The following is an 8,086-nucleotide window of genomic DNA, read 5'->3' as shown; positions in this document are numbered from 1 at the left end:
GAGAGAGAGAGAGAGTATGCGTACCCCCAACAGGGTTTTAATCCCATGATCCATGACCAGCCTTCAGCCAGCCTGAATCACTGGCACCCAGAGGGAGGGCTCCAGACATGAACCTAGAACCTTCCCATGTGGGGTAGTCTTGCAGAGTGTCACATTTCACTACCGCACCCCCATCTGGCCCTTCATTCTTTTTGTTTCTATGGGTTTATGCCCTTTAAATAATTATTTTTGTTTCTATGAGTGTATGCCCTTTTAAATAATTATTTTTTAATTCTCTCTTATTTTCGAGGTGAGGTATTGGTAGGTGTGCAGCCTGCTTCATTCAGTTGAAACCTGTGGTCAATTTTTTTTTTTTTTTTGGAGAGGTTTTTTCGCTATAGGGCGCGTGCGCTCGCCAGACAGACAGAGAGAGACATAGAGACAGAAAGCGAGAAATCACCCCCCAGGGGGGATGGTCACGCCGCAATCCCTTCTCCTCCATTCTCCCCTCGGGATCTTGGGCACGCACGCACACGCACCCGGCGTGAGTTTTAAGCCACCGGGTCCGGGACGCGAACCGCGGTCGACTACGTGGGAGTCCAGCGACATAGCCATTACGCTAACTGCTGGTTCCCACCTGTGGTCAATTTTTAATGTGAATAGTAGATGCATCTACACTGAAAACAGACGATTGCACTGAGGGTTAGGATCAACACAACCATCCTGTCCACTTAGCATTTGATAAAAAATACGTTTTTCCATGAAGGCACCCACCTGTCCAAGCTGTTTCATTGTCAAGCGTGCTTCCTAGGACATACCCAAACATCTATTTCCTGGGCCCTTTGTGCTTTCCGCCCAGTCTGAAGGAACAGAAACAGACGAAACGCCAAGCTGCTGGCTCGCTTTAACTGTGGGGTTTTGCAATGATGGATGTGAATCTGGGTCAGCACTATTTACAGAGAGCACATGGTGTTTTGTTTCAATGAGCAGGAAAATGTTTTGCGATTCAGTGTGGTAAAAAGCCTGTAGTTTTTTCCAACTAAGCAGTAACACGAATTACTCAATGTAAAACGATAAATAAAAAGTTCTGTGAGTCATCTATAATGCAGGGAAATTGTGCAGCAGGACGGGAACTGCGTGTTAAAAGTAAAACAGCGCCAGAACAGAAATCAATGGCAGCGCGTCCTAGGAGCCCAGAGCACTGTGGGCCCTGACGGCCTTCAATGTGGTTCATGCTTCTCAAACACATTTCTTGAAATGGTAGCAACGGTGATGGACAGGCTATGCTATTCTTTTTTTTTTTAAGTCAAATTTATTAGGGTATAATTTATATACAGTTAAATTCTCTTTAGTATGCATTTTTGAATTTCTTAAAGTTTACTCATTATTACTTTCATGAGACACAGGAAGGGGGGGTACATGTAACAGTCTTCATGCCCCGATCCACCCCCCCCAGCCAGCATGTGTATGCCAGGCTTGCACACATGTGTTAAATATTGGGGTACAAACCTGGAGCTCCCCACATGTCCCCAGCATCGTGGAGTACTGAGTTACTGCTGTGCCTCTGTGGCCACATTCCATGGATTTTGACAAAAACACTCAGTTATGTAGACACTGCCATGATCAGTCCCTTCTCCCTCGCCCCAGTTCCTCTGTGGTTCTCCACCCTACCCCTGGGCAATCACTGATCTGTTTTCTGTTCCTTTAATTCTACCTTTTCCAGAATGTCACTAAAATGAAAGGAAATAGTACAAACTTTTGATTCTGGCTGAAACATTTTGTATAGTTTTTTTTTTAGAGATTTTTTTTTTGCTATAGGGCTCAAGTGCTCACCGGAGAGACAGAGAGATAGAAAGTGAGAAATCACCCACCAGGGAGATGGCCATATCGCAATCCCTTCTCCTCCATTCTCCTCTTGGGATTTTAGGTATGCACACACACGTGCCCAGCGTGAGTTGTAAGCCACTGGGTCCGGGACTTGAACCACATCCGACTATGTGGGAGTCCAGCAATGTAACCATTACGCTATCTGTTGGTCCCTGTGTGTAGATTTTCGTGTATAAGAATATAAGTTTTTAATTTCGGAGGGATAATTGCCTTGGACTGCTCTGGCTAGGCTAGATGTTAGTTGTATAAACTGAAGTGGTAAATGAGGCAAGGCACATCAAACAGCAGGAGTTTATTTGGGCATAAGTTGATGACTGCACTCAGCATGCAGCCCAGATGGACGTACTCAGGTTGCCACAACCTGCTCACTGAGGTCCTATAGGCCTCAAGCAGCATGAGGCCTCAACCACAAGAGGAGGGGAGGGAGGGCAGGGACTGTCAGGTTGTTTGGGGATGATTATCCTTGACTACCAGGATCACTCACAAAGGTGGTGTCGGTCCAAGGTTGGACAGGCGGTCTCTGGGCAGATGTCCTTGCAGTAGTCCTTGGGTCAGGTTGTAGTGATTTTTGTGCAAAGCTGTGTTTCTAGAAGGTTCTTTAAATAACAGTTCTTGTTATCTGGCAGCTAGTGGGAGAATATACTCCCTCTGTCTTCCCTTCTTCGGTTTAGTCTGGGTTTAGCACAATTTGGCACAATGTCTCTGTTTTGATCCTCTCAACTTTCACTTCTGACACTGTGTATGTTTAGTTTGTAAAGAAGTTCTTAAACGGATTTCCAGAGAGGCTGTGTATACCAGGGGGAGGGAGGAGGTGGAGAGAGTGAGAGAGGTGAGAGAGAGAGAAAATGAGAACCTCCTTTCTCCCCCCATAGGGAATAGCCATGCCATAATCGCCTCTTCTCCATCCTCCTCTTGGGGTTTTGGGCATGCACGCGGATGCTCCCTGTATGCACTGTGCGGCCAACTAGGTGGTATGGTGGTTAAGGCTATTGGATTCCACATGCCTGACTCCATAGTTTGAATCCTGGACACAATGGTTTGGAAAACATGCCAGGCACTTAAGTGTGTGTGCACCAAAAATCCTGAGAGAAGAATGGAGAAGGGATCGTGGTCTGACCATCCCCCTGGGGGTTGGGGGATGCTTTTTCACTTTTCCTCTTTTTTTTTCCAGTGATTGTACATGCTCTATTTTTTTTAAAAAAAGTGTATACACTGTTCAGAATGTTTTATTTTCTAGAAGTGCCATAATTATTGACACTCGAATATAAATGGCCTCATTTACTAGTGGGGAGAAACATCATCTTTTCATTACTCTTTTCTCCCCGAAACTTTAAACACCAGGAAACAATGGGGTAATGATGGTTACAAAGTTCTGGGAGGAGCAAACGTGGGACCCAGCAATATCCAGCCAATACTCTATCCAGGCATTCCAACAAGCAAGGGAACGATGGAAATACAGCACCCACGCTGGGGGGCCTGTGGGAAACTAAAGCAAACCAATAGCAAAACAAGAAAAACTACAGTGAAATCCAACCCTCCATAAACTAATCAGAATAAAGACCAGCATGGGGAAATTGTACTAAAAATTGGGGTAACCCTGACATCCACTCTGTTATAGATCTAAAACCAAGCAACTGGGGGGGAGGGGCCTGCATGATTGTAGCAGAGACGTTATAGATCTAAAACCAAGCAACTGGGGGGGGGGGCCTGCATGATAGTAGCAGAGACACTGAAATCCTGCAAAGTGCATCACCTGGAGGTTAAGAAAGGGGTAACGGACTGTAATCAGCTCAGCTTTCATTTCAGAGCCAGGAGTGCGCTCAATTAAACTTTATAACTGAAAAATGTGATTGTAGGCCCAAGTCTGGTGGTACAGTCAGTAGCAAACTGAAATGCAGTGCTGGAAGCCACATGGCCAACTGTGGGTTCGGATCCCTGGGCCTGCTTGAAAACACATCAAGAACATGCACCTGTGTCCAACATTCTGTGGTGCTATAGAGGGCTGGGAAAGGGGGGTCACAGATAATGAGACCCTGGGGAGGGCCCTTCTTTCCCTCTCTCGTGCATGTGCACATGCTTTCAATCATAAATAACTAAATTTTTCAAAATATAGCTTTAATCTCTTAATGATTTTCATTAAGATACTGCATCATGTTTAACACACACACATATATATATAATGTTTGTAACATCTTGAACTTTAGAGGACACTTGTAGGTACCCATATTTCTGTGCTGTACATAGTAATAATCTCTTCAGAGTGTTTTTTTTTTTTTTTTTTCTGTTGTTGTTGTTGTTTGAGAGGTTTTTGCTACAGGGTGCATTCGTTCGCCAGAAAGACAGAAAGCGAGAAACCACCCCCCAGGGGTATGGCCACGCAGCAATCCCTTCTCCTCCATTTTCCTCTAGGGGTCTTGGCTATGCACGCACACGCGATCAGTGTGAATTTAAGCCACTGGGTCTGGGACTTGAATCACAGTCGGCTACATGGGAGTCTAGCGACATAGCCATTATGCCAACTGTTGGTCCCTCTCTTCAGTTTTAATCCAATTCTTTATTCTTCTATTAAATTCAAGGAAAGTTAAAGTATACTTTTTGTTTAATACTGACATATATAAGTTGAGACCCATTGCTTTTTAAATTTTAAATTTATTTATTTTTCATTCATTCACAGAACATCACAGCATACAAAATGTGATTTCCCATCCACAATACACTGTATATTGGCTCAATCTAGGATATCACCACACGTGTTATTGTCAACAAATAATTTTCCATTCCTTGTTTCTCATATACTTTGCTTTTTTCTCTTCTTCCCCTTGGTTCCCTACTTCTCACCCTCTGCCATTTCCCACTCTCCTCCCACACTGAGTTGAGATCCTCTGAAGTAAGAGTCTCTCCCTCCCCTTACAGTTCATGGGAAGAAGTCTGAAGTTCTCCAAGGGTTAACATGGTTTATTATTGGGGGGTAGAATTTTGAGTGATTCGTTGCTTTCTTTTCACAAGTCTTCAAATTCTCAATAACATGCATAATCACTTTTATTAAAATAACACAGGCTAGGGAACCAGCAGTTAGCGTAATGGCTATGTCGCTGGACTCCCACATAGTCGACCGCGGTCCGTGTCCCGGACCCGGTGGCTTAAAACTCATGCCGGGCGCGTGTGCGTGCGTGCCCAAGATCCCGAGAGGAGAATGGAGGAGAAGGGATTGCGGCATGACTATCACCCCTGGGGGGTGATTTCTCGCTTTCTGTCTCTATGTCTCTCTCTGTCTGTCTGGCGGGCGCACGCGCCCTACAGTGAAAATCTCTCCAAAAAAAAAACAAAAAACACAGGCTGTTGAAATATTTTAAATAACTTTGAAAAGTGTTATTTAAAATTTTGGGGGTCTGAGACTTGAACTGTGGTCGGCCATGTGGGAGTCCAGCGCCTTTAACCACCATGCCACTTGCTGGCCCCAGAAAGACAAAAAGCTAGAAATCACTCCCCAGGGGGGATGGTCATGCTGCAATCCTTTCTCCTCCATTCTCCTCCATTCTCCTCTTGAGATCTTGGGCACGCACGCACACACACCCAGTGTGAGTTTAAGCGATTGAGTCCAGGACTCGAACCACGGTCGACTACATGGGAGTCCAGCGACATAGCCATTATGTTAACTGCTGGTCCCTTATTTAAAAATTTGTAACACAAGTTTCCTGGGTGGAACAAGACAATAAGAGAAAAGGGAGGTGGCTTCAAACACCTCATTCACGGGACCAGCAGATGGTGTAATGGTTACACTGCAGGACTCTCACATGGCCAACTGTGGTTGGAGCCGGGACCAGCAGTGTGTGCCCAAGATCCTGAGGGGAGAATAGAGAATGGTTTGTGGCATGGCCATATATACCCTAGAAGGGTGATTTCTTGCTTTCAGTGTCTGTCTCTCTGGCAAGCGCATGCGCCCTCTAGCAAAAAATCTCTCAACGAAAACAAAAAAATCCAAAAGCCTCATTCATCTACTCATCAACCTGTACCACACCTGAGCTGACTCTGCTAAGACAGCTGTGGTTGAGGGTTTTGCCTCACCCGTACTCTACATCTCAAAATCACAATTTGTCAAGTGCAAAATTTTTAATTCCACTGATTTTCCTTAGCAAACACTTAAATAACACTTGAAATGTGGCAGTGTTCTAAGTGCTTTGCAAACATTAACTTATTTAATCCTCATAACGACTCTGTGAGGTAGATCCTATGAGGATGCACCTTTTACAGATACAAACTGAGGCAGAGAGAAGTGAAACAACTTATTTGAGAGCATGAACACCCTGTATGCAAGTTACTAAGGATGTCATTATTGTCTGTATACTCTGTTTGTCCTTTTTCATTCAGCCATTGAACTGATATTTGCTGGGGACTTACTGAGCACCTTTCAAATGCTAATTCACTGGAGGTGTTCCTCAATATAAGCTATACCTTGTTTTCAAAATGGCAAAATGTGCTCACTAGAGAGAGAAAAAGAATGGACATACAGGGCAAGTGTACCCAGAGAGAGAGAGAGAGACAGAGAGAGGGAAAGTGAGAAATCACCCCATAATGGGGCGGCCACACCACAATCCCTCCTCCATTTCTCCATGCAGTCAGGACTTGGGGCATGTTTTTCAAACCCCCAGGACCAGAGTTTGTACCATGAACAGCCATGTGGGATCCAGCTCCTTTCACCGCTGGACTATGGTATCTGCCCAGTAATATGTTTTTTTCTTTCTTTTGAAGAGGTTTTCTTTTGCTATAGGGCGCGTGTGCTTGCTAGAAAGACAGAGACAGAGAGACAGAAAGTGAGAAATCACCCCCCAGGGGGATGGCCACGCCGCAATCCCTTCTCCTCCATTCTCCTCTCGGGATCTTGGGCAAGCACGCACACGCACCCGGGGTGAGTTTTAAGCCACTGGGTCCTCAGGATGCAAACCGCGATCGACTACATGGGCGTCCAGCGACATAACCATTACGCTAACTGCTGGGCCTATGTTACGGTAGCCACTGTTTATAGGGCTACTGACTACTTGAAATGCAGAGGGTTCAAGAAAGAATGTATTCTAATTAAGTTTTAAATTGATGTTCCAGTCCATTATTTGAAAACATAGTATGTTTGGAACCACTTGCATCTGCATTTAACCCTACATGTTATGAAATGAAAATACAGACAAGCATTTCCAAGGACATGCTCTCAGACGGAAACATGCTACATTTGTAAAGGGTGCAATAGAGTCAACCCTGTGCACACGTGGTAAGTTGCAGAGGAAGGTGAATTCCACGTGGCCAACCAGATCAGTCTCAGCTGCTGGCTGGATGCCAACACTCACCTGTGCAGGATCCTAACCGCATGGAGAGTTGGAGGAAACCAGGTTCTGTCAGTGGAGTGCTTTCTCTCGCTCTAACACACACCCCAATTGACATTAAAAGGAAAAACAAAAACAGAGGCAAGCGGGCGGTATAATGGTTGGGGCTCTGGATTCCCACATGGAAGACCACAGTTCAAGTCCTGGACCTGGCAACTTGAGGATCACAGCAGGTATGTACATGTGTTCCCAAATCCTGAGAGGAGAATGCAGATAAGGGATTGTGGAATGGCCACCCTCCCTGGGGGGGTGATCACTTTCCCCCTCACTGTCTCTCTCCCATGAGCCCATGCGCCCTATGATAAAAATCTTAACAAATGAACAAAGTACAAGATTACAAACTCTTAGTACAAAAAGGAATGTAAAATACTCCATTAACGTATTGATTACTTGTTGAAAATATAATATCTTGGGTATAGGTAAAATAAGTAATTAAAATTGTTCTCAGGGGTTAGCAAGCATTGTGGAGGTTAAGGCACTAGGTCCCACATAGCTGACCAGTTCCAGTCCCTGAAGGGGGGCTTGAAACACTCTGTGTGAGTGTCCAGAATCCCCAGACTGGAGAAGGGACTGCAGCGTGGCCATCCTCCCCAGGGGATGCTTTCTCACATTCTCTGTCTCTCTCTGGTGAGCGCAGCGCCCTACAGGTGGCAAAGAACCTAAACACTAAAACAAAAATTATTTTCACTTTTCTTAGATATTAAACGTGCTACCGAAAATGCAGCGTCTTATCATCCGTGGCTGGCCCAGTTGCAACAGGCCGCTCTAGACCCCGAGTCCTCTCATCTCTCCACCTGCTTCTCCCTCATGAGCTATGCGGCCCCCACGGGGTCCCGACTCGCGCTCTT

This window comes from Tupaia chinensis, unplaced genomic scaffold (assembly GCF_000334495.1).
Source record: "Tupaia chinensis unplaced genomic scaffold, TupChi_1.0 Scaffold142716_1, whole genome shotgun sequence".
NCBI classification, from domain to species: domain Eukaryota; kingdom Metazoa; phylum Chordata; class Mammalia; order Scandentia; family Tupaiidae; genus Tupaia; species Tupaia belangeri.
The sequence above is the reverse complement of the archived record's forward strand: the minus strand, read 5'-3'. Positions refer to the sequence as shown.